The following is a 26622-nucleotide window of genomic DNA, read 5'->3' on the forward strand; positions in this document are numbered from 1 at the left end:
GGAAAGACCAATAAGGTGGAAGATGCTCTGAGTCACCAGCCGACAGCGTATGTGATGACAGTACGAGAAATGCCCTTGGAACAACAAGGTGACATCTCTACATTGGATCTTGAGGTAGTTGTTGGAAAATTAGCAAATCATTCGGTGCAACCCACCATTATGGAAGCCATACAAGGAGGACAGCTTTTGGAACTTTGGTATGAGCAGATCAAACACGAGGTGAGGAAGGATATGCGACCAGGATTCCACATTTCAGAGGATGGGGTGTTAGGATTTAAAGGTAGAATTTGTGTTCAAGATGATGCAGAGACTAAGAAGTAAATCTTCTATGAGGCACACAATGCCCCTTACGCAATGTACCCCAGCACCACAAAAATGTACCATGATTTAAGGAAATATTTTTGGGGGCCGAAAATCATAAAGGAAGTAGCAGAATACATGGCTCATTGCCTCACCTACCAACAAACCAAGGTGGAGCACCAGCGACCAGCCGGGTTGCTGCAACCGCTAGAGATTCCAGAATGGAAGTGGGAGATGATCACAATGGATAACTTATTCTACGGATAAGTTAGCAGACTTATACATAATAGAGATTGTACGACTTCATGGAGTACCTAGGTCCATCATTTCAGACCGAGACACACATTTCACCTCGACATTTTGGAAATGGATGCAAGAAGGTTTGGGGGCTTAACTTAAGTTTGGCACTACTTTTCATCCCCAAACAGACGGCCAGAGTGATCAAACGATCCAAACCCTGGAAGACATGCTAAGAACCTGTGAACTCAACTTCCAGGGGTCGTGGAGTGAAAAACTTTCACTGATGGAATTTGCTTACAACAATAGTTACAATGACTCTATTAAGATTGTATTGTATGAAGCCATGTATGGACGAAAGTGTCAATCCCTGATTCAATGGCACAAATCTATTGAAAGAAAATTCTTGGGTACAGGGGAAGTGGACAAAGTTACCGAGGATATCAGGAAGATTCGAGAGAGGTTGCAGACCTCCATAGATCAACAACACAACTATGTGGACCAATGCCGAAGACCTTTGGAATTTGAAGTCAGAGATAAGGTGTTTTTGAAGGTAGCTATGTTGAATGGAGCTCTGCATTTTGGTAAGAAAGGAAAATTTAGTCCAAGATATATCCCACCTCTTGAGATAGTGGGGAAAATCGGTATGGTAGCCTACCGATTAACTCTCCCACCTGCGTTGGCTCGAGTACATGATGTATTCCATGTATCTATGCTGAGGAAATATGTTGAAGACCTAAGTCATGTACTTAGTTATGAACAGTTGGAAGTAGATCGAAGCAGTGTTACAATGAGAAATCGGTGAGGATTCTGGATCGCAAGGATAAGGTGATGCATAATAAGACTGTACCCTTAGTTAAGATGCGGTGGTGTAACCATGGGGTAGAAGAAGCAACATAGGAACCCGAATACCGAATGAGAGAGTTATACACGCAGTTGTTCTAAGTTTCGAGGACGGGATTTATATAAATTGTAGGTATTGTAACGCCCAGCGTTTAGGGCACTGGGTAAAACCCTAGTTCGGGTATTTTAATTCCCTGTATTATGTATTATGTCAAGTGAACATTTTTTGTTACAAGAAATTGTGATGTGTGAATGCTTGCCATGTGGTGGTAAGTGCGATTTTTTTTGTTAGAAACCGAGACCTTTGGTCATGGACTTGGTCAAAAACCCTAATCGAGAAAAAATCTTGGATAAATTAAATGGGAGATACTATGGCATAAAAATATTAATTTTTTCTGATACTGGGAATTTATAGTCGAGCCATAAATTAAGAAAAATTGATTGAGGATTTAATTCCAATCGATCGGGTTTAAGAATGGAAATTCTTGCTCGAGCCCCTAAGGGCATTTTGGTCAATTTGAGTATCCTACCAAAATTATGTGCTATGTGAAAAAATTTCTTTTTGGTCACATTTATTTTATTAATTTTAGCTTGGGATATTGAAAAACTATAGGGTAAAATTTTGGTTAAAAATTAGAAGTGAAATTACCAAAGGGCCCTTGAATGCCTTAAAGTGTGGTAAATTTTGGCAAGGGCATAAAAGTCTTTTCACAAGGGAGGTGAGAGAAGGGTGGGCAGCTAGGCTATGCCTATGCACCCAAGTGTCTTATGACACATATCCTAGGGAAGGTTAAGAGACTACCCTAATGATTAGTGCTCTTCCACATTTTTTTGTCCTTAATCCTTTTTCACCAAAACATCACATGTCCCTCAAAAATAATTTTTTCCACTCAAACACGCTTTCCCTCTTCCACTCTATTCTCCCAAAACCAAAGCCCTAACACCCTTGGCTTCCAGTTCTCTTCTCTCCACAAGCTTGGTTCACTCAATCTCCATTGAAGGAAGGAGGAGCTCAAGGGAAGACTAGTGAAGAAGTAAGTACGAAACCTTGTCCATTTCACTTCTTTTCTTGTTCAAATCTGAAACCCTACGTGGTGGAATATGTATGCATATGATCTAATAGCCATTCATGGCATGGATCTAGGGTCCTAAGGTTCAAGGACGGTTTTTCTAGGAGGATCTCAAAGTTGAAGTTTTTTGTTATCTTGTGAAAACAAAGGTAAGGGTTCTAGAGGTTTTGTGTTTTTCCATTCATCTAAAATCTCCTACTCTAACAATCTCTTAAAAATATGCATGTGAAACCTATGGGGATCGGTTTGAGGGTATAGAATCCAAGAAGGAAGTTTGGACAAGCTAAGGACTATCATCTCCAAGCTAGAACCATCAAAGGTAGATCTTTGGTTGGTTTTGAGTTGTTTTTGGGTTCTTTATTTTAGATCTGGTTGTATATGCTATTTTGTTTTATTTTGAAGTTTATTTTATGCTTGAGGGTTAGATTGGTTGATTTGTTGATTTCCATGCATGCATGTGGCTAGGATTTTGCTAGTTGTTTTTAGTTTTGCTAGAATTTGTAAAAATGCATGCTGCCAAGTTTTCGAGGTCTGCCTTCCAATGGGTCAGATCGGACTGTACTAACTATAAATTTTGCATAGTTCTAGATGATTAATTGTGTTTAGGCTTTTGAAAATCAAAAAATGTGTTTTCACACCGAAGTTGTGAACTTTTTGGCATTTTGATGTAAATCTGGAAAATTTCTGGGTAGCATGCACTTCCCAGATTGTTTACACTTTTGAATGGGTTTGCTAATCAAACTGCTATGAAATTTTCTAAGAAGTTATTTTAAACATTTATAAGGGTCACTATAAAATTTTAAAGGAAAATATTTTAAGGTATAAGAGATATGATTTTTCAAACTTTGCCCTAGATTCTAGAAACAAAACTTCTGAGCAGCAAGCACTGCCCAAATGGCTTTAAATATTTTGTTGTTTTTTATTATTCCAAAAATTATGAAATTTTGTAGGAAGAAAATTTAGACATGTGTAAAGAGCCTTGTAAAATTTCTTACAGAACTAGGATAGGGGGTAAGAGAAATAAATTTTCAAATTTACCATAAAACTTGGAAAAACTTCTGGGCAGCAGACACTGCCCAGATTGCTTTAAAAATTCGAATGGGATTTTCCATCCCAAAAATTATAAAATTTTGAAGGAAATTAGTTAAGATGTATAAAAGGACTCCTGTAATTTTTAGAGAAAAATGTCTTACGGTTTAAGATAAATAATTTTTCAAAGTTTTCCCTAAAAACTAAAAGGTAAAAATTTTGAACTTTAACGAATAGTTGATTTTTACCATTTTATAATTAAGGGTCTAAATGCCCTTCTTTTTTTAAAAAAAAAACACCACATAAAGAGAGATCCTAGGTTATGGGTAAGAATTTGTAAGAATGGGAGTTTGGGTTTTGTAGAACCTTTAAGTGAGCAATATGACGTTTTTAGATATTATTTGAAATGGACCAATATGCGGTATTTTGGTAAATGATAGGAAATGGTAAGTTTTTATAAGAAGACGACAAGTTGGTATTTTCAAAATATATGAGTTTAGTATAACTCATTTTTCCTAAAATCAAAATTCGAGTTATCTGATAGGTGAGTTCTTCATTTAAAGAATATTAAAATGCTTGGCACGGTGAGCATGTTGTGGCGAGATCGATTTTCCAATGATATCGTTAAGACTGAAATGAAATTCAGCCTTATACACTGTGAAGTGTATAAGAGACTATAGTATAGAGTCCCTAAGAATTTATTTCATGTAGCTATTGTGGAATATTAACTATAAGAATATGTCATATATTAATTCGAGTCACTGTGTGGTTTCACTACAGTGTTATCTAAGTGTGAAGGCTCGCTTCTAGATAGATGGTTTCCACAAGCAAGCGCTAAGGAATTTGGGTAAGACAAATTATGATATGTTTGGCTACAACACGTTAATGACTAGTTTAGATAACTGAGTTATTAGTCAATAATTTGAACTAGTCCTAGAAGGTTTACTCAAGACTGTGGTCCTAGAGAATTTGCATACTCATGACTATGGTAAGAACTCTAGCTAGATACTGTGACAACTATGAACTCCGACTAGCCACCGAGGAACTATGTGAGAAAGCGGTTCGCAACTGATACCTGTGCGGCTAAGTCGGTTGGCCATCGCGATATGTAAGAATTCTGGTTTGCCATCAATGCCTATGTGGCTAAGTCTGTTGGCCATCGCGATATGTAAGAAGTTCGGTTCTCCACCGTTGATTGTGTGGCTAGGTCGATTGGCCATCATGATATGTAAGAAGTCTGGTTCACCACTAATGGATGTGTGGCTAAGTCGATTGGCCATCGCGATATGTAAGAAGTCTGGTTTGCCACCATTGCCTGTGTGGCTAAGTCGGTTAGCCATCGTGATATGTAAGAAGTCTAGTTCGCCACAGATGCCTGTGTGGCTAAGTCGGTTGGCCATCGTGATATGTAAGAAGTCCGGTTTTCCATCGATGCCTATGTGGATAAAGTCAGTTGCCCATCGCGATATGTAAGAAGTCTGTCTTAACACCCGTGACATAAGATTCCGGTTAAACTCCGTGACAAGTAAGTTAATTTCGGAATCAAATCTCTATGGCTAAGAAAGTATGCATAGTTCCTCTAGGAGTCTGGGTAACCGGTGTAACTTGTTTACACCCTTTCACGCAACGGTGAGATATGCCAAGATATATTGAGATATGTTAAGCTATGTTGAAGGTTCCTCCAAAACCCTAAGTATGTATGATATGATACGAATGACTATGTAAGTATGTATGTTATGATACGACTGAGTAAGTAAGTGTGTATGTTACCAGTTAAGACAATATGTATGCTCTGGGATTTTCTATGTCCAGGTGTACCTTCAGTTTATAATTTTTTTTATAAGGCATGACCATAAGTTTGCCAGGACATTCGCACGTTCTTAAATTGTATGTTAGGGTTCATTTTCATCAGAATCCTATTCTTGGTTGATTATCTGCCTAGTTACAGTTAGTTAAGTTCTTGCTCTGCTTATGTGGTTATGTTTGTTAAGTTCTTCTTACGAAGCATTTCGTTTACCTAGTTGTTTTGTGTTGTATGTAAGCTCAAAGGCAAAGTGGATCAGTGAGTACTGTAGTTTATCTGCGAGGATGTACACGTGGAACGACCTTTTAGGAATTTTTTTTTGGGGATTGGAACCCATATGATAACTAATAGTTTATTTTGGGCTCGTTGAATATTTTAAAATTATAACACTGTAACTCACTTTTAAGTATGCGCATACTTCCGAACTATTTTATGTTAAATGCATTTGCATGTGACATGCATACTGTTGATGCAGTTTTTCGCCAATAGTGTATTAATAAATAATAAGGGCAGAATAGTGCTTAATGATAAACTGTAATGAAAAAATAACAAAAACCTACTCAATAACACAGATATTTTACGTGGTTCAGTGGTTAAATCTCCACCTACTCCACGAGTCAATATTATTATTGTTTCTCTCTCTCTCTATTTTGAGAGACTTTTTCTCTTACAAAATAATCGACCTCTTTTCTATCCAACATTCCCAGTATTTATAGGGGAATTCCATGGACAGGTTTTGGCTGCGTGAGTCAATCACGTAATTACATAATTTCTATATTTAATACAAATCATATCCCATTTATGTTGGGATATGATTTGATAACAAAATAAATATGTTCCTGCTATCTTGGATAATAAATATGACAGCCTGGTCATGAATTAGCGTGTAAACAAATCCCGAATCTCTGGGGATCCTTTAGTATGCATTATGTCTGAATCACCATGAGCTACATATCTCTCTAGAGTTTATGCTTTGATAGCTATCTGACCCCGAGCTGGCGCTTTAACAACTATCATATTCTTAGTTCGTGGTAAAGTCAGGATGACTAACACTAGGTCTGACCATTATGAATCTCTAGCTATCCACATGGATCATAAGCAAATAATATAATTGGTTATTTTTCCATGTATTTACATGCCAGCTGTACTCGAGTTGAGTGAATGAACTCGTGCTAAAATTAGGACACAACATTTGCCCCCCAAGCTCCTGCCCGTGTTTGATGTCGTCATTTTCTGACATACACAGTAGGGGTTTTAGACTTTCGTCACATAAAACAATGCCTGCCTACTACTCGAGTACTATACACGTGGTCTACTGCAATTGGCATCTGTTCGAGTTTCGAGGACTGAAATAATGGTCTTGTCAACTTTTTGCTGCCACTTCATCTATTTAATCTTGGCCCTTGGATCTCGAGCTAACCCAATTGGATGGCCCAGATTAATTTCCATAGTTTACATATAAATAGGGTGATTAGACCTTAAACCTCAGCACCTTTGCATTTCAAAATTTCCCATTTCTAAACTCTCAAGCTTCTCTTCTTCTTCCCCAGAATCCCCAAAACTATTCATCGTGCCCAGACATTCAGAATCCTTCCAGGAGTTTCCCGTTGCCGAATCTACATCCTCTAATCACCGAACATATTTCCTATAAGTATCTCATCCCTTGGTTTGAAAATTTCCCCTTTTTGTTTTAGTTCTTCGTTATCCAATGAGATTTCTCTTCCCAACAATGTTCGTCCGCAACGTTCATTGTTTGTTACCGTTAGGCTATTTCTAATTGTTCATAGGAAATAGGTTTAGATTTAGGTTCAATGGGCGAACCCAAACATGTTTTAGAAATAATACATTCATAAAACTGGCCAAATTTCTAGGTTAATCTAGGGTAGCCCTAATGGAAAATTAGTTTAATGAATACCCATTCGGGGTAAAGAAACCGAAGGGGTTTTAGGTTTAATACCAGGTAGCTTACGGGTTACATTTCCTTGAGTGGTTTCACACTAAATCGCTTTCCAATGGAAAGTAGTGGGTCTGACATTTCTAACACGCAGATCCCAAAGCATCTAGGGATTATTAAGAAACTGAGGCGCATAGCCTAGGATATCGCGTGGCATCACGAGATGAGGCTAAGGCTAACTTTAGCTCGTGTAACGAAAATAATCCATTTCATCCCCTGTAACTTTACGACATAGTTATAGACCATCCTAGGTTGCCTACTAACTAGACCGCTTTGTCGTTAGGTGATCTGATGGCACCCTCTAAGAAAAAATCTGCGAGCTCATCCACTCAACGCAAATATAAAGGGAAGCAGGTCGCCACTCACTCTCCTATTCCGAATTTTGGTCTGGTAGTGGAGAAAGAAGTTCCTGTCGACCCCAACACATTCTTCTAGGTTGAGCGCATAATCTCAAAAATCAAGACTCAAGGGAAAGTGAATAAATTCATGTTGAGTCACAACATTGAGATGGGACCTGGTGGTCTCCTCGCCCGACCTGCGCTTGAAGAGGAAAGGAGTTATGCCCCTTTCCAAGATGACTTTACAACCTGGAGCGATGAACATCTGAAGGCTGGTGCCTTCCTTCTCCTGGACAAGTATTTCATGGACTTCTTAAACTACATGAAACTGGCTCCCTTCCAGATCCCCCCCCCCCCCCCCCCAAATTCATACAGAAACTGGCTCCCTTCTTAAACAAGTATTTCATGGACTTCTTAAACTACGTGAAACTGGCTGGTGCCTTCCTTCTCCCTAACAAGTATTTTGGCAGAGCTGAAATATGTGTTCCTGAGGCATGAGTGGGAGGTCCCCTCTCCAGCGAATATTTTGTACTTTTTCTATCCCAACACAAACCCCGACCAGAGAGGACGAGCTGATTGGTTTTATTACCTCACACAGTATCCAAACTCCGCCTCCGACATTGATATTCCCAGCCATCCAAACGACTATAAAGATTTATTCTTTATGTCGAATGGCTTCCAGAATTATGTACATCGATACTTAAACCAACCACATAAGTCTTCTACCTTTGTAAATTTAGCTCGTGAATTTTTATTTCGTTTACTTAATTTTTTTTTTTTTGCACATGTCTTGATTGAGTTTGTTTCTGATACAGCCATATTCGCCAGGACAGAAAAATTTGTGACTCTTGAGGGTCAGTATGAGAAATTTTCTCGCCTTCCCCCAGGTGAAAATGATTATTGCTAGGTCGTGAATGATGTCACGATGTTGGCCTGTAAACTGATTGGCGAGGGTCAAGGATAAGGCTAAGGATTAGGCTAATGCTATGAGCCTAAGGCTAACTTTAGCTCATGTAACGAAAATAATCCACTTCAGCTTCTCGCCTCTCAAGAGCCTTTGCCATCCGCTGAGGACACCGACGAGGAAAAGGCCGAGGTGCCTCTCGTACAGAAAAGATGAGCTCCCGATGCTGATCAAAGACCTGATTCTGACCGAGCTGCTTCTGGAGCAGCAGCCGGCCCCTCTGGCAAAGGTAACCCATACCATTTTAGGGAAATAGATCGGGCTACTGCTAGCTTTAGGTTAATATATTTTAACGGCAGCTAGTTATTCGCCACCCCACCAATCCGGGCCAAAATGTAACACTCCTCCAATGCGTGGATCGCTTGGTTGTACATTACGACCAAAACTATCCCAAAGGCACCATTGTAGTTGACAACACGCTGAACTTTAGGTCTTCTATCTTTGAAGAGTACGGAACCAACCATAGGACTTGGCCTTCTCTACTCCAGGGAGCATTTGCTTCTGGGTTTAGGCAGTATGTAGACGAATCCATCCCCGAGGAGGGACCTGAACCCCCTAGGATCTTAGAGATTTTATCATTAGATTCCCCCTCCCCTCCATCAATCCCAAAGTTGGAGGTCATGCCTAGCCCAGTTCATACACCCGAGCTAGTGATAACAGATTCCTCCCCAAGCCCGAAGGGTAGGATCTTTATCTTCCCCCTTTTTTTATCTATCTTTGAAACATTACTTTTGTTAATTAACTCCCTTTGTTCTTTTCAGGTGGATCGATGGAATCGATAGGAGCCCCTGTCCTAAGGACTGCCTTTCAGGCTTAAAATTCTGGAATGAGCCCTGTCGTGGAGAGGCCCAGGGTGACGAAGAAGGCCACCCATAAAATGAGGGATACTACAAATCCCCCTCTAAGGGTAAAGACACGAGCTCCACTTGGGAGCCAGCTCCGGTGATTACTGTCGTCGTTGGGCAAGTTCCTCCTCATCCCCATCGACACATGCCTCCACCTCCCCAGGTAATTCAAGTCGATGCCCCCATCGTCCGAATTCCGCTCGAGCCACAGGACATGGAAAAGATCCCCGAGGCTTTTCGGGGTATAGTGTATGGGACAATGACTCATATGGTGGGCCACGTATATAAAGCCAGTGCGAAGGATCTTAGAGACATAGAGGAGCGCAGCCCGGAGGATGTCCTCGAATCTGCCATGGGGATGAACCTCACCGTGAGTCCTTCCCCCACACCTGATTCTCTTTTGTTTACTGTGTTCTTCCTGTTTTTTTTTATTTGAACTTATTTTGTTATTCTGCAGTCTGTCCTAGCCCAATTCCAAAGCATCGATCATGCTAAGGCTGGAAACGAAGAGATCTGAGGCGAGCTAGCCACTGCCAAGGCCACCCTGAATGTTGCTTAGGAAAATGAGCATGTTGCTAAGGCTGGTCTTATCTCTTCCCAAGAAAAGGAGCAGGTCTCAAAAATCGCATTATTTGCCTCCCAAGCTTAGGCTGCAGAGGTGAACCACCATGTTGAACAGCTTTAGGGCAAGAATGGTGAGCTCAAAATGAAACTACTCGAGGACGAAGTTAAAGCCAAGGAGGAAGCGGTCGTGTCATCATCAACCATGGAGGAGATCCTTTACCATTTCCGGGCTTTCAACCAGGATGGGAACTTCTCCTTCATGGAGCCCAGGCTGTGGGATCCATACCTTGCTAAATTCAAGGTTCGATTTTTGCAAGAAACCTCGGAGACTGGTGAGGCTTCCGGAACGACGGAGGGAGATGGTGAGGAAGTTACTTTGGTGGGGCGAGCTAACGGAGCCCAATGATCTCATTTATGATTTTCTTTGTCCTTGTCTAATAATCTTTTGGTATTAAACAATTGCCTTCAGACTTAGCTCGAGGTTATTTCTCCTCGATGTTTGTTTTATTTCAATATATCTAACTTGTGGTCTATTTGTCTTTCCTTTATTATTTTCTCATGTTCGGGATCGAGATAGATTTTACCAAACTTGGTTATGTCCAAGATTTTGTTCACTTATTTGCGTCGTACTTGTTAAGAATCAGGCCTCGAACCTGGTTATATCCAGGGTTTTTAATGATTTAAACTTAGTTTGTACTAGGTTTATTGCATGTTCGAGCTTTAAAACGCCGTTGAATAATCAATTTTTCCAAACTTCTATGTTTCGGACATGGTTATATCCAAGGTTTTAGATGATTTAAACTTAGTTTGTGTTAGGTTTACTGAAAACTCGAGCTTTAAAAAGTCGTTGAATAATCAATTTTTCCTAGCTTCTAAGTTTCGGACCTAGTTATATCCAAGGTTTTAGATGATTTAAACTTAGTTCGTGCTAGGTTTATTAAAAAATCGAGCTTTAAAAAGCCATTGAATAATCAATTTTTCCAAGCTTCTAAGTTTTGGACCTTATTCGAGTAGGCTTAATTTCTTAGATTTAAAACAATTTTAACTAAAAATATTGTCCACCTCGGTTATGTGCCCCCCAAGTAACCAGAATGTATAAACATTCCTGATTGCTTTGACACATATGAGAACACAAATTCGCAATAATAAAACTAAGAAATGATATTTTAATAATCCATCTATTGTTCAATTGAAATGGCTTTTATAAATAAGCCTTACATTGACGGTAGTACTATTGATTATACTTTTTCAAGTGAAGGGCATTCCAGGTCTGTGGGACTCTTTCCCCATTCAGTCGAGCTATCTTAAAAGTTCCCTCACGCAAGACTTCTATGATCAGATATGGTCCTTCCCAGTTCGGGCCCAGTACACCATCCCTTGGGTCTTTATTTTCCAAAAAGTCCCTTCGGAGAACTAGGTTGCCTAATCCAAGTTTGCACCCTTTAACTTTAGAACTGAAATAGTGAGTGATCTTTTGTTGATAATGGGTGAGCTGTAACTATGACTCCTTTCATTTGTCTTCGATCAGATCGAGAGAAGCGTTAAGTAGCCCGTCATTCTATTCTTGATCAAATGTCCTTTACCTGTGAGTGGTTACCATGGCTTCAATTGGAAGCATGGCCTCGACTCCAAAAGTTAAGGAAAAAGGAGTATGCCCCGTGGAGGTCCTGTGAGATGTTCGGTAGGCCCAAAGTACTTGCGGGAGCTGTTCGGGCCATAGTCCTTTGGCTTCATCCAACCTCTTCTTCAGGCTCGCCTTAAGGGTTTTGTTTATAGCCTCGACCTGCCCATTGTCTTATGGGTATGCTACCGACGAGAAACTCTTCGTGATGCCATATTTTTCACAGAAGTTAGTGAAGAGAGCGTTCTGGAATTGCATCCTGTTGTCTGACACGATCTTCTTAGGAAGTCCAAATCGACATATAATATTCTTCACCACGAAGTCCAGGACTCTTTTTGAGGTGATGGTTGCCAGAGGCTTGGCTTCTACCCACTTTGTGAAGTAATCGATCGCCACCACCGCATATCGAGCTCCTCCCTTTCCCATAGGTAAGGAACCTATTAGGTCGATTCCCCATGCTGCAAATGGCCACAGGGATGAAATAATCGTTAGCTTGATTGGAGCAGCTTGGGCAGCTATTGGGAAATGCTGGAATTTGTCGCATTTTTTAACGTATGAGATCAGATCTTTCTTTAAAGTGGGCCAAAAGTAGCCCTGCCTTAGTATCTTCAGTGCCAAGTTTTGCCCCCCAATGTGATCTCCACAAAAACCTTCATGTATTTCCTATAAAATTGTTTTTGCTTCCTCAGGCAGAACACACTGCAGGTGGGGCAACGAATGACCTCGTAGATAAAGAGTTCCATCTATCATCACGTACCGTGGAGCTTGAGAGAGTATCTTCCTCACGTCTTTTCTGTCATTAGGTAATTTTCCAGTCGCGAGATATTCCACTATAGGAGTCATCCAGATCGGTCCTATGTCAATCATTCCGACCTCTACCATTTCTCATGTTACACTTTGACTCTCCAAGAACTCCACCAGCACTACATCTAGTGTTTCAGCCTCTTTGTTCGTAGCAAGTCGAGCCAGAGCATCGGCATTAGAATTCTTCTCACGGGGTATTTGTTTGATAGAGCTATATTCAAATTCAGACAGTTCCCCTCTTACCTTAGCTAGGTAGGTTGAAATCTTGATGCCCTGAGCTTGATACTCTCCCAATAACTGATTGACCACGAGTGGGGAATCGCTATAGCATTGGATGGCTTTCGCCTTGATCTCTTTTGCCACCCTCAGTCCTGCTAGTAAGGCCTCATATCCTGTTTCATTGTTGGATGCCTCAAATCCAAATCTTAGAGTTGTATGAAATCGATGCCCTTCTGGTGAGATTAAGATTATTCCAACTCCTGCTCCGTTCTCTTTCGACGATCCATCAACAAAGATTTTCCATACTTCCTATATTGGTTTCCTTATGAGCTCGTCCTAAAAACCGATCCATTCAGCCTTGAAATTAGCAAGGGCTTGACTCTTAATTGAGGTCCAGGGTAAGTACAAAATCTCGAACTGGCTAAGTTCGATGGCCCATTTTAAGAGACGTCCCGACGTCTCAGGCTTTTGTAGAACTTGCCTTAAAGATTGATCGGTTAAGATGTTGATTGAATGAGACTAGAAATATGGCTGAAGCTTTCTGGAGGCCAATATTAGGCAGAACGTCAATTTCGCTATCAATGGATACCAAGACTCAGCTCCGAGAAGCCTCTTGCTCATATAATATACTGGTTTCTGAGCTCGATCTTCTTATCTTGCCAAGATGGCACTGACTGCATTCTCTATTATGACCAAATAAAGGAACAGAGACTCTCTAGATATTGGTTTAGATAATACCAGGGGCTTGGCCAGATGTGTTTTTAGTTTGTGGAACGCCTGTTCGCACTCCTCGGTCCACTCAAATTTCTTGTTTCCTTTGAGCAAGTTGTAGAATGGGAGACACTTTTCAGTGGATTTCGAAATGAATCGATTCAAAGCTGCCACCCTTCCAGTTAGGCTTTGAACTTCTTTACGGGACCTGGTGAAGGCATTTCTAATAACGATTTAATTTTTTCAGGGTTCACCTCTATTCCCCTCGTGTTATTATGAAGCCAAGGAACTTTCTAGATGCCACCCCGAAGGTGCATTTTTGAGGATTTAGCTTCATCTCATATTTACTTCATATTCCAAACACTCCATATTGGCAGTCTTTGACTTGACAAGCATGTCATCCACATACACCTCCATATTTCTCCTGATCTGGTTAGCGAACATTTTGTTGACCAAGCGTTGGTACGTAGCCCCAGCATTTTTCAACCCGAATGGCATAACTTTGTAGCAATATACGTTATGTTCAGTCATGAAACTAGTATGCTCCTGGTCCGCAGGGTTCATTGCGATCTGGTTATATCCAGAATACGTGTCCATGAAAGACATGAGTTCGTGACCTACCGTGGCATTTACCAACTTATCAATTCCTGGTAGTGGGAAATAGCCCTTGGGACAAGCTCTGTTCAGATCAGAGAAGTCAATATAGATTCTCCATTTCCCATTTGGTTTTGGGACTAGCATGGGATTAGCAATCCAGATCAGGTATTTTGCCTCTCGAATGAACCCGCATTTTAGTAATCGAGCTACTTCTTCATCTAGTGCTTCAGATCGGGTAGTTCCCAAACATCTCTGTTTCTGAGATTTTGCCAGCATGCTCTTGTCCAAATTTAATGTGTGAATTATTATACATGGATTGATTCCCACCATATCCTCATGTGACCAAGCAAAGACATCCAGGTTCTTCTGTAAAAAATCGACCAGCTCCATCTTTCTTTCATTGTCAAGATTCTTTCAAATTTTTACAACTTTTGAAGCTTCTTTGGGGTTGATATTCACTTCCTCGAGCTCTTCTATGCTTGGAGCTCTGACTTTTCATCGCCTACTCGCGGGTCAGTGTCGTCATTTTGGGTGGCCTCACTATCCTCTTCCCGCAGAGTTTCTTCCGTTCCATAAGTCACTTCTACTTCCAGGAACTCCTCACCTTCATCATTTATGATCATCACTTGTTGCCCGGGTTGTGACTTTCCCTTCATAGAAATGTTATAGCATTCCCTGGCAATGAGCTGATCGCCTCTGACGGTGCATAAAGGTTATGGCTTCAAATTCCATAAGCGCAGGTCGGCCCAAAATCGCATTGTATGTAGCCGGACAATCGATTACCAGGAACTTAAGTAACTTGGAAATAGTTCACGACTCTTCTCCCAATGCCACCACCAGTCCGATCATCCCAATGGCTGCTGACCCTTCTCCCACAAACTCGTATAGAGTAATCGAGGTTTCCTTGAAATCAATTACGGATAACCCCATTTTTTTCCAAGGTGGACCTAAAAAGTAGATTTTCAGAGCTTCCGTTATCCACTAGTGTCCTTCGTACCCTTCAGTTGGTGAGCTAAGCAGTTACTACTAGCGAATCATTATGCGGGAATTGGATGTGTGTAGCATCCTCTTCTGTGAAAATGATTGGTTGCTTTTCCAATCGCTGTTGTTTTGATAACTGTTGCTCCAAGATGAACTCCACCCCGTTATGAGACTTCAGCTTGTTAATATACCTCTTTTGGGCCTCATTGCTCATGCCTGCCAAATGAGGTCCTCCCACAATAGTGGCTATATCTCCCCCTACTATCAGAGGAGGGTTGACCTGATTTGCTTGAGCTTCGGGTTGGCTTATCAGAGCTTCCAGAACTGGTAGCGAGTTCTGCCCAGCGGGCTGAGTCGGATTCACCCGATGTAGGGCGTACTAGGCCAAAGGCCCCGCCTTGATGAGAATTTCAATCTCATCCTTCAGCTGCCGGTAATCATCAATGTTATGACCGATGTCATTGTGGAACTGACATAATTTTAAGGGATCTCTCTTCACCCTCTAGTTCTTCAATGGTTCTGGCTTCTTCCATGGAAGGCGACTAGAATTGGCCAGAAAAATGTGCTCACGTGTGTCCGTTAGATCTGTATACGTGGCGTAGATAGGTTTGAACTTCTCTGCGGGCTTGTTTTTCTTTGTCCCGACTAGTCGGCTTCACCATTCCCTTTCCTTTTGTTATTCCCCCCTTGGGTATTTTGGGTAATGGTTTGGGTCATAGCTGCCACATCCGTTACTGCTCCAACGGGTTTGATGGGGGTCTGGCTGGTTCCTACAACAGAAGCTCGCTCCTCCTCAAGATTTATCCACTCTTGAGCCTGAGCTAAGAATTCATCTACACTTTTAACTCCTTTTCTTTTGAGTTCCTGCCATAGGTCGCCCCTGACGAGGATTCCTATCCCCATTTCCATGAATTTGGTGCTATCATCAGCATCCCTAGATCGTGCAAAAACATTGGAAAATCTGCTCAGATATGCCTTCAACGTCTTGCCAGGTTGCTGCTTTACGTTGCCCAATGAATCAGTCTCAACCCGAGCTTCCTGTGAAGCTCGGAATGCTTTTTTGAAATCAGAAGAAAACTTCTTCCACAAGCTTATGGAATGCCTCTTGTATTGTTTAAACCACTGCCTGGCTGGCCCAACCAGAGTTGCAGGGAACAAAACACACCTTACATCGAGCCCGACATTGTGGGCCATCATCATGGTATTAAACATTCCAAGGTGATCTGACGAATCTCCATCTCCATCAAACTTTGACAGGTGTGGCATTCTAAAGCCTACTGGATATGTGGCCGCCCCAATATTTGGAGTGAAAGGCTCGAACTCCTCATCTGAGTCGCAAGCATCCTTTTCTATTCCGGACAAAAGACTCTTCATTTGCTCTTCCATCAAAGCTAGTCTTTCGAGGGTTTGGTCTCTAGTCCCTAGGTTGGTCTTTCGAGGGTTTGGACTCTTCATGCGTGTGATGGGTTATTGTCCCTCCAAGCCCGAGCTTGGTTTTGTGGAGCATTCTCATTATCGCATACTATGGACAGACCTCCCTCTTGTCGAGTATAGCTAATATCTTAATCCTGAGCTGGATACCTTCTCTGTGAGTTCAGATGATTGTGCAAATCAGGTTACAGATCATACCGAGGGCTCTGCACTGAACTTAAATGATTCCTTAGGTCGATCTCGGACCTACCGTTATGATGGCTTTCGGTCCAGTAACTCACATTTGCGAAGCTTACAGCTCACGGCTAGGGTCGAGGACCTAGATTCTCAACACATGTTCGTGGGACGTAAGTATTGGTGGATGGGGGAGGATTTCTCCTACTGTCCCCATGAGCTGGAATATCCCGTTGAGGATGAGGTGGTGTTGGATGTCTTATAGGTGACGGGGGATGCCTTATTAGTGAGGCTATGCTCATTCCATCAGGAAAGACTAAATTAGCCCGCCTCTGTTCTACTCCAATGTCTCTAGGTCTCTGTGCCTAGCGATCTGATCGCGGTGTAGGAGGATGTGTTGGAACATTTTGTCTTCGTGAGCCTGTCCCAGGCCCTCCTCATGGATTGTCATGGGCATTCCTGGGTACCCGTGAAGAAGGCACCGAACTTGGGGTTGCAGTCCTTATCGACCGACTGACATGCTGACAACCCCTGTGATGGTCGCTGGGTCGAGCATTCTGGTGATCTCATCCTGCAGGTACATAATTTGGAGTGGCGGTTCTGACTAATCAAATCGGTTTGGATTGATTATTCCTGTGGGACTTATGAGACCCACTTGGCCTCTTTCCGACATTAACATCGATTGCAAGAGGGGGTAACCGAGCCAAAACCTCCTCAATCTGCTTGTTTCCCCTAGCGAGATGGCTGTTCTCTGTCTTGATGGTAGTTAGATAGCCTGGGTTTGGGTTCGGCGGTATTGACGTCAAACACCCAGTGTCACCTTGACCCACCGGTTGTTTTCCCAGATGTTGCTGAATCTTAGGGCCACGTTTGTTCGGAACAATGGTATGATGGGCCTCTTGCCTACTAGGCTATTCTGTCTCATTATCGTGCATTGAGCGAGTGAGCACCATGATGGAAATCGACTGGGATTTTTGTGAAGCATTAATTTGCTCTCAATGAAAGCATCAAACTGTTGATGCGGTTTTTCGCCAATAGTGTATTAAGAAATAATAAGGGCAAAATAGTGCTTAAGATAAACCATAATGAAGAAATAACAAAAACCCACTCAATGCAGATCTTTTACGTGGTTCACTGGTTAAATCTCTACCTATTCCATGAGTCAATATTATTATTGTTGCTCTCTGTCTATTTCGACTACGTGAGTCAATCTCATAATTACATAATGTCTATATTTAATACATATCATATCCCATTTATGTTTGGATATGATTTGATAACAAAATAAATATGTTCCTGCTATCTCGGATAATAAATATGATAGCTTGTTCATGAATAAGCGTGTAAACAAATCCCGAGTCTCTGTGGATCATTTAGTATGCGTTATATCTGAATCACCACGAGCTACATATCTCTCACGAGCTTGTGCTTTGACAGCTATCTGACCCCGAGCTAGCACTTTGACAACTATCTTATTCTTAGTTCATGGTAAAGTCGGGATGCCTAACACTAGGTTTGACCATTATGAATCTCGAGCTGTCCACATGGATAATAAGGAAATATTCTACTTGGTTATTTTTTCACCTATTACCTGCCAGCTGTACCCGAGTTGAGTGAATGAACTCGTGCTAAAATTAGGATACAACACATATGTGAGAGCCTTGTTAAAAAGTAACGTTTTAAAACGATGATTCCTACGTGCTTATTTCTTACTTTTTTAAATAAAATTCAGCAATATGTTCTCTTCACCATTATTTATTTATTTATATCTCAAAATTTGATAAAACTACTTAATACATTATTTTTAAGTCATAAAAATAATTCATTTAGCTTTCTTTCGTAATTTCTCATAAAATAATAGTTATTATTTTATGTTTCTTAGAAAATAACAAAACTTGTAGTCCTCTAGAAATACTTGTAACATTTCATGTTTCCTTAAAAAATAACATTTTCTCTAACTTAATAAACTTACAAGATTAAGTGTGAGAAGTTATAATTTAATGTGTGGGAAAAATATATTTTCTCTTATATTATTTAATACTTAAATTATGTAAGTGTAAAACCCATTAATTTAAACAAAATACTTATTTTAACTTAATAACATAAGCTTTCAGCAACCTTTATTTTGTTTAGAAATCATAAGTGAAATTAAGCACAAACATTTTCTCATTTAAATAAAAAAACAACACTTAAATAATATTGTGAAAATTCATGTTTACAGAAAAATATCATTTTTTTCATATACATAACTTAGGGTAATAATTTATTCAATTTACTCACATTACTCATTTCATTTAAAAGACATTTCTTATTTTTAAATCAAAATTCCAACAACTATTAGATTACTCAAAAATCATAAACTTTGATTAAAACCACATTTTCTTCATAAAATATATATGAAAAAAACTGCATGTATTAATTGGGTAAAAACACCATTTTATATTTGAAATAAAACACCATTTTATTTACATAAAATCAAAATATCATTAGAGACATCACTTGTGTATTTAAATCATTGTTTCACCAATTTACTCACCAATTATACACAAAAATCAGCAAGCATAATTCATCATGAAATTCATCTTTAATTCATGATTCCCAAAAACTCAAACCATAACCTTCATGTAATCACTAATTTATCATTTATAAAAGATTCAAGACAAACTCTTCATTTAACCAATTTACCTAGCATGTTCTTAGTGTGTATAAATGACAAAAACAACAACAACAACAACAACAACACCAACACCAACATGCCAAAATACCCTATAGGCAAAAACCTTCATAGCCCCAATCAACAAATCCAATACTCAAATGCTAGAATGTATCCATTACCATCCTTGCATTCTTTTTACATAAACCATTTGATTCAAAACAACCTTGAAAACATGACCATAAGATTTTATATTTCATGTATAACCAAAAATCTCTATTCAAGGTTGCCTATATACACCACACGTCCAAACACACAAGCACATAAAATCATAGCCCACACGCATAGGTCAAAAAATTCTTGCATCAAACAAAACAACCCTTCAACCCACAATCAATAATATCAATCAACCAACAAATCACAAGAGAACAAAAAATTATACCATCATCCATAAACAATATTCTCAAAACCACAAGAACGAAAAGATAAGAGCAACAACCATAAAACAAAAGGGGTTCCCATTACCCCTCTTGCTAGAACTCAAGAACCAAAACAATGGCCACCACCTTCGATGAAACTCCCCTAGAAATTTCAAAAATCTTAACAAAGAGAAGAAGAGAGTTCTTAGCATCAAGAAAATAAAAAATAAATAAGAGGATTGAAACCATAAACCCAAGAACACTTACCTAAGACCTTCGACATCCTCCTATTCTCTTCTTTTTCTCTCTTCTTTCTTGCTCTCTTCCTTTCTTTCCCCCTCTATCTCACGCTCACTCTCTCTTTCTCAGGTATTCAGCTCAGGTACAGCTGGCAAATAAATGTACGTAGAAATAGCCAAGGGGAATGATATCTGCTTGTTATCCACGTGGACAGTTTTAGATTCATAGTGATTATACGTGAATATAGTCATCCAGAGTTTATCCCGAGCTAGGGATACGATGGTTGCGAAGTGCGAGCTCGGAATATTAAATAGTTGTCGAAGCACGAGCATGGAGGAGATAACCAGCTCGTGGTAATTCTAGTATATTTCATACTCAAGGATCCCCAGAAACTCGGGATCCTTTTATACGGTTATTTATGACCAAGCTGTCATATTTATTATCCGAGAAAGCAGGAATATACTTATTCTGTTATCTAATCATATCCCATTATGAATGCAGATTATTTGTATTAAATGTAATCATTATGTAAATATGTGATTGACTCACGTTGTTACCCAAACCTGTCCATGGAATTGCCTTATAAATAGTGGGAATATTGGACAGGAAAGAGGGAAGATTATTCTGTAATACCGAAACTCTGCCAAAATAGAGAGAGAAATAACAATAATATTGACTCGTGGACTATGTGGATTTTAATCACTGAATCACGTAAAATTTTTGTGTTCTTGAGTGAATTTTGTTTACTTTTCATTACGGTTTACAATTAAGCACTAATCTGCCTTATTATTTCTTAATACATTGTTGGCGAAAAATCGCGTCAATAGTTTGGTGATTTCATTGAGAGCAAATTAGTGCTTCATCAAAATCCCAGTCGATTCTTATCATGGTGCTCACTCGCTCAATGCACGATAATGAGATAGAAAAGCCTGGTGGGCAAGAGGACCATCATACTGTTGTTTTGAATGAACGTGGCCCTGAGATTCAACAGCGTCCGAGAAAACAACCGGCGGGTCATGGCGACACTAGGAGTTTGGCGTCATTGTCGCTGAATCCAAATCCAAACTACCTAACTGTTGTTGAGTTTGAAAACATGCAATTGAGAAGCCATCTCACTAAGGAAAACAGGCAGATTGAGGAGGTTTTGGCCCGATTACCCCCTATTGCAACTGACATTAAAGTTGGAAAGAGGCAAAGTGGTTCTCACAAGTCCAACAGGAATAATTTTTCCAAACCAAGATGATCAGTCAGAACCGCCACTCCAAGATCTATACCTATAGGGAGAGATTGCCAGAATGCTCAACGCAGTGGCCATCATAGGGATCATCATTATGTCAGTTGGTCGGTTAGAACCACAACCCCAAGTTTGGTGCCTCCTTCACAGGTCCCTAGAAATTCCCATGGAAATCCACGAGGAGGGGCTGGGGTAGGCTCACAAAGACAAAATTTTCCAACAAATCATCCTACGTCGCAATCGGATCGTCAGGCGCGGAGAGCTAGAGACAATGAAGTAGAGCATAGGCTAGCTAATTTAGTCCCACCTGATGGAACAAGGATTGCCTCACCAATAAGGCATTCCCCATCACCTATAAGACATCCGATGCCACCTCATCCTACACGGAACATTGCCGCTTATGGAGACAGTAGGTGAAATCCTCCCCCAATCTGCAAATACTTATATCCCATGGACACGTGTTGAAAATCCAGATCCTCTACCCCAACCGCGAGCTGTAAGCTTCGCAAATGGAAGTTACTGGACCGAAAGTCGTCATACTGGTAGGTCCAAGGGTGACCTAAGAAATCAATTGAGTTCAGCATAGAGCCCTTGGTACGATCCACATCCTGATTTGCGCGATCGTCTGAATTCGCAAAGGAGGAATCCAGCTCGGAATGAAGATGTTAGTTATACTCGACAAGAGAGAGGTTTGTCCATAGTACCCGATAATGAGAATTCCCCATAAAACCAAGCTCGATCTTCCAGGGACGACAACCCATCAAACACATACGATAGGATGGGGGTTGTTGAGCAGCCCTCAAGTAACCTAGGGACCAGAGACCAAACCCTCGAGAGACAGCTCTGATGGAAGAACAAATGAAGAGCCTTTTATCAGGAAAATAAAAAGATGATTGTGACTCAGAGGATGAGCTCAAGCCTTTCACTCTAAATATTACGGCGGCCACATATTCGGTAGGCTTTCGAATACCACACTTCTCAAAATTTGTTGGAGATTGAGATCCATCAGATCACCTCGGAAGGTTTAACACCATGATGATGGCTCACAATGTCGGGCTGGATCTAAGGTGTATTTTATTCCCTACAACTCTAGTCGGGCCAGCCATGCAGTGCTTTAAACAATATAAGAGGCATTCCATAAGCTCGTGGAAGAAGTTTTCCTCTTATTTCAAAAAAGCATTCCAAGCTTCACGGGCAGTTTGGGTTGATAGTGATTCATTGGCAAATGTAGAGCAGCAACCTAACGAGACGTTGAAGGCATATCTAAGTAGATTCGCCAATGTCGTTGCATGGGCTAGGGGTGTTGATTACAACTCTAAGCTAATGGCACTGAGGACAGGAATTCTCGTCGAGGGAGACCTGTGGAAAAAACTCCAAAGAAAAGGAGTTAAGAGTGTGGATGAATTCTTGGCCCAAGCTCAAGATTGGATTAAGCTAGAGGAGGCATGAGCTTTCATCGCGGGAACCAGCCAGACCCCTGTCCAACCCGTTGGAGCGATAACGGACGGTCCAGCTACGACTCAAACCGTTACCCAAAATAACCAAGGGGGAAATAACAAAAGGAAGGGAAATGGCGAGGGCGACTAGAGCGGGACGAAGTTCAAACATGTTTACGCTACTTATACCGACCTAACAGACACTAGGGAGCACATCTTCCTGGCAAATGATACTCGCCTTCCATGTAAGTACCCAGAACCGTTGAGGAACCAGAGGGCGAAGAGGGATTCTTCAAAGTTCTGCCGATTCTATATCGACATCGGTCATAACACTGATGATTATTGACCGCTGAAGGATGAGATTGAAACTCTCATCAAAGCCAGATCGTTTTCCTAGTACACCTGAAATTGGGTTGTCGCTAATCAGCCCGTTGGACCAAACCCTCAATCAGTTCCCGAAGCTCCAATAAGTCAAACTAGAGCTAAAACAAATCAGGTTGACCCTCCTTCGATAGTAGGGGGAGATATAGCTACCATTTCGGGAGGACCTCATTTGTCAGGCACTAGCAGCGGGGCTCAGTAGAGGTAAGTTAACGAATCGATGTCCCATAACGGAGTGGAGTTCGTCCCGGAGCAGTGGTTATCAAAACAGCAACGATTGGAAAAGCAACCAATCATTTTCACAGAACAAGATGCTAGCCATGTCCAATTCCCTCATTGGGGAAGAATCTTGACGATAAAAGGAAAAAGGAGCTGGTTAATTTCTTACAGGAGAATCTGGACGTTTTTGCTTGGTCACAAGAGGATATTGTGGGAATAAGTCCGAGTATAATCATGGACACCTTAAATTTGGACAAGAACGTGCCTACAAAATCCCAAAAACAAAGATGTTTGGGAACGGTCCGAGCTGAAGGTCTTGCAAAAAAAGTAGCTTGACTATTAAAGTGTGGTTTTATCCGAGTGGCAAAATACCTGATTTGGGTCGCCAATCTCATGCTGGTCCCAAAGCCAAATGGGAAATGGAGGACCTGTATCGACTTCTTTGATTTGAATAAAGCTTGTCCAAAGGATTGTTTTCCACTACCAAAGACTGATCAGTTGGTAGATGCCATGGCAGGTCATGAGCTCATGTCCTTCATGGATGCGTATTCTGAATATAACAAGATCGCGATTAATCTTGTGGACCAGGAACATACTAGCTTCATGACCCCAAATAACGTATATTGTTATAAAGTCATGCCCTTCGGGCTGAAGAATGTCGGAGCTACATATCAACGCTTGGTCAACAAGATGTTCGCTAATCAGATCGGGAGAAGTATGGAAGTGTATGTCGTTGAAATGCTTGTCAAATCAAAGACTGCCGATAACCATGTATCCAATCTAGAAGAATGTTCTGGAATCTTAAGGAGGTATTACATGAAGCTGAATCCTCAGAAGTGCACTTTCGAAGTGGCATCTGGAAAATTTCTGGGTTTCATAGTCAACACGAGGAGGATAGAGGAAAATCCTGAGAAAATTAGACTGTTGTTAGAAATGCCCTTGCCTAGGTCGCTTAAAGAAGTTCAAAGCCTGACTGGAAGGGTGGTGGCTTTGAATCGTTTTATTTCAAAATCTACTGACAAGTGTCTGCCATTCTACAACTTTGTCAAAGGAAACAAAAAATTTGAGTAGACTGAGGAGTGCGAACAGGCATTCCTAGACCTAAAAATGCTCCTGGCCGAGCCCCTAATGTTATCTAAGCCTATCTCTGGACAACCTATATTCCTTTATCTGGTCGTGACAGAGAATGCAGTCAGTGCCATTTTAGTTCAAGAAGAAGACCATGCTCAAAAACCAGTATATTATATAAGCAAGGGACTTCTCGGAGCCGAGTCACGATACCCACTGATAGAAAAACTGGTATTCTGACTCATATTGGCTTCCAGGAAGCTCCGACCATATTTCCAGTCCCATTCAATCAACGTCATGACCGACCAACCGTTAAGGCAGGTTTTGCAAAAGCCTGAAACATAGAGACGTCTTTCAAAATGGGCTATCGAGCTTAGCCAATTTGAGGTATTGTACGTGCCAAGGACCTTAATCAAAAGTTAGGCCCTTAATGATTTTATGGCTGAATGCACCTGATTTCAAGAGGAGCTCTTGAAGGAGCTGGTGCAAGAGTTATGGAAAATATTCGTGGATGGATCATCAAATGAGAGCGAATTGAGAGCTGGGATCATCTTAATCTCACCAAAAAGGCATCGATTTCATACAACTCTGAGATTCGTATTCAAGGAATCCAACAGCGAAGCCGAATATGAGGCCTTACTAGCTGGGCTGAGAGTGGCAAGGGAGCTCAAGGCGAAAGTTGACCAATGCTATAGTGATTCTCAGCTCGTGGTCAATCAGGTATTGGGCGAATATCAAGCTTGAGGTACCAAGATGGCGTTCTACCTAGCTAAGGTGAAGGGAGAACTGTCTGAATTCGAGTACAGTTCTATTGAACAGATACCCCGCGAGTAAAATTCTAATGCTGACGCCTTGGCACGACTTGCCACCACAAAAGAAGGTGAGACATTGAATGTAGTGCCAGTGGAGTTCTTGGAGAGTCTGAGTGTAACAGAAGAAATGATAGTGGTCGAAATGATCTACACAAGACTGACCTGGATGACTCCCATAATGGAATACCTCACAACAGGAAGGCTACCTGACGACAGAAAGGACGCAAGAAAAATACTTTATCAAGCTCCACGGTATGTAATAGTGGATGGGACCTTATACTGACGTGGTTATTTGTTGCCTCTCCTACGATGTGTTCTGCCCGAGGAAGCCAAAACCATTTTACAAGAAATACGTGAAGGCTTTTGTGGAGATCATGCTGGGGGGCAAAACCTAGCACTGAAAATACTGAGGCAGGGCTATTTTTTACCCACTTTAACGAAAGAGTCAATCTCATATGTTCAGAAGTATGATGGATGCCAGCGTTTCTCCATAGTTGCCTGAGCTGCTCCGGTCGAGCTAACGATGATTTCATCCCCATGGCCATTTGCGGTATGGGGAATTGACCTAATAGGTTCCCTACCTATGGGAAAAGGGGGAGTTCGTTATGCGGTGGTGGCGATCGACTATTTCACGAAGTGGGTAGAAGCCGAGCCTCTGGCAACCATCATTTCAAAAATATTCCTGGACTTCGTGGTGAAGAGTATTATATGTCATTTTGGGCTTCCTAAAAATATTGTGTCAGACAATGGGACACAATTCGACAACGATCTCTTTACAAACTTCTATGAAAAATATGACATTACGAAGAGATTCTCCTCAATAGCATATTCGCAGGCCAACGGGTAGGTCGATGCTGTGAACAAAACCCTAAAGGCAAGCCTGAAGAAGAGGTTAGATGAAGACAAAGGACTATGGCCCAAACAGCTCCCGCAAGTACTTTGGGCCTATTGAACTTCTCACAGAACCTCCACGGGGCATACTCCTTTTTCCTTAACTTTCGGAAGCGAGGTTCTGCTTCCAGTCGAAGCCATGGTAGCCACTCATAGGCAAAGTACATTTAATGAACAATAGAATGACATGATGCTTAACGCATCTCTCGATCTGATTGAAGCAAAATGAGAGGAATCACAATTACAGCTCACCCATTATCAACAAAAAATCACTCGCTATTTCAACTCTAAAGTTAAGAGGGGCAGATTTGGACTGGGCGATTTGGTTCTTCGAAGGGTCTTTTTAGCGAATAAGGATCCTAAGCACGGTGTGTTAGGCCCGAACTGGGAGGGACCATATCAGGTCGTTAAGGTTTTGCATGAAGGAACATTCAAGATAACTCGACTAAATGGGGAAGTAGTCCCACGGACCTAGAATGCTCTACATTTAAAAAAGTATTATCAATAGTACCGTCATCCATCTAAGGATTATTTATAAAAGCCATTTTATTAAATAATAGATGGATTGTTAAATAATTATTTCTTATTGCTGTTATTACAAGCTCGTGTTCTCATATTTGTAAAAGAAACCAAGAAAGTTTATACATTCTGGTTACTTGGGGGCACATAACCGAAGTTGGCAAATTTAAGCCTCCTCGGATAAGATTTAAAAAACATAGAAGCTTGGAAAAATTGATTATCCAACGGCTTTTTAAAGCTTGAGTTTTCAATAAGCCTAGCACG

Source organism: Humulus lupulus, chromosome X (assembly GCF_963169125.1).
Source record: "Humulus lupulus chromosome X, drHumLupu1.1, whole genome shotgun sequence".
Classification (NCBI taxonomy): domain Eukaryota; kingdom Viridiplantae; phylum Streptophyta; class Magnoliopsida; order Rosales; family Cannabaceae; genus Humulus; species Humulus lupulus.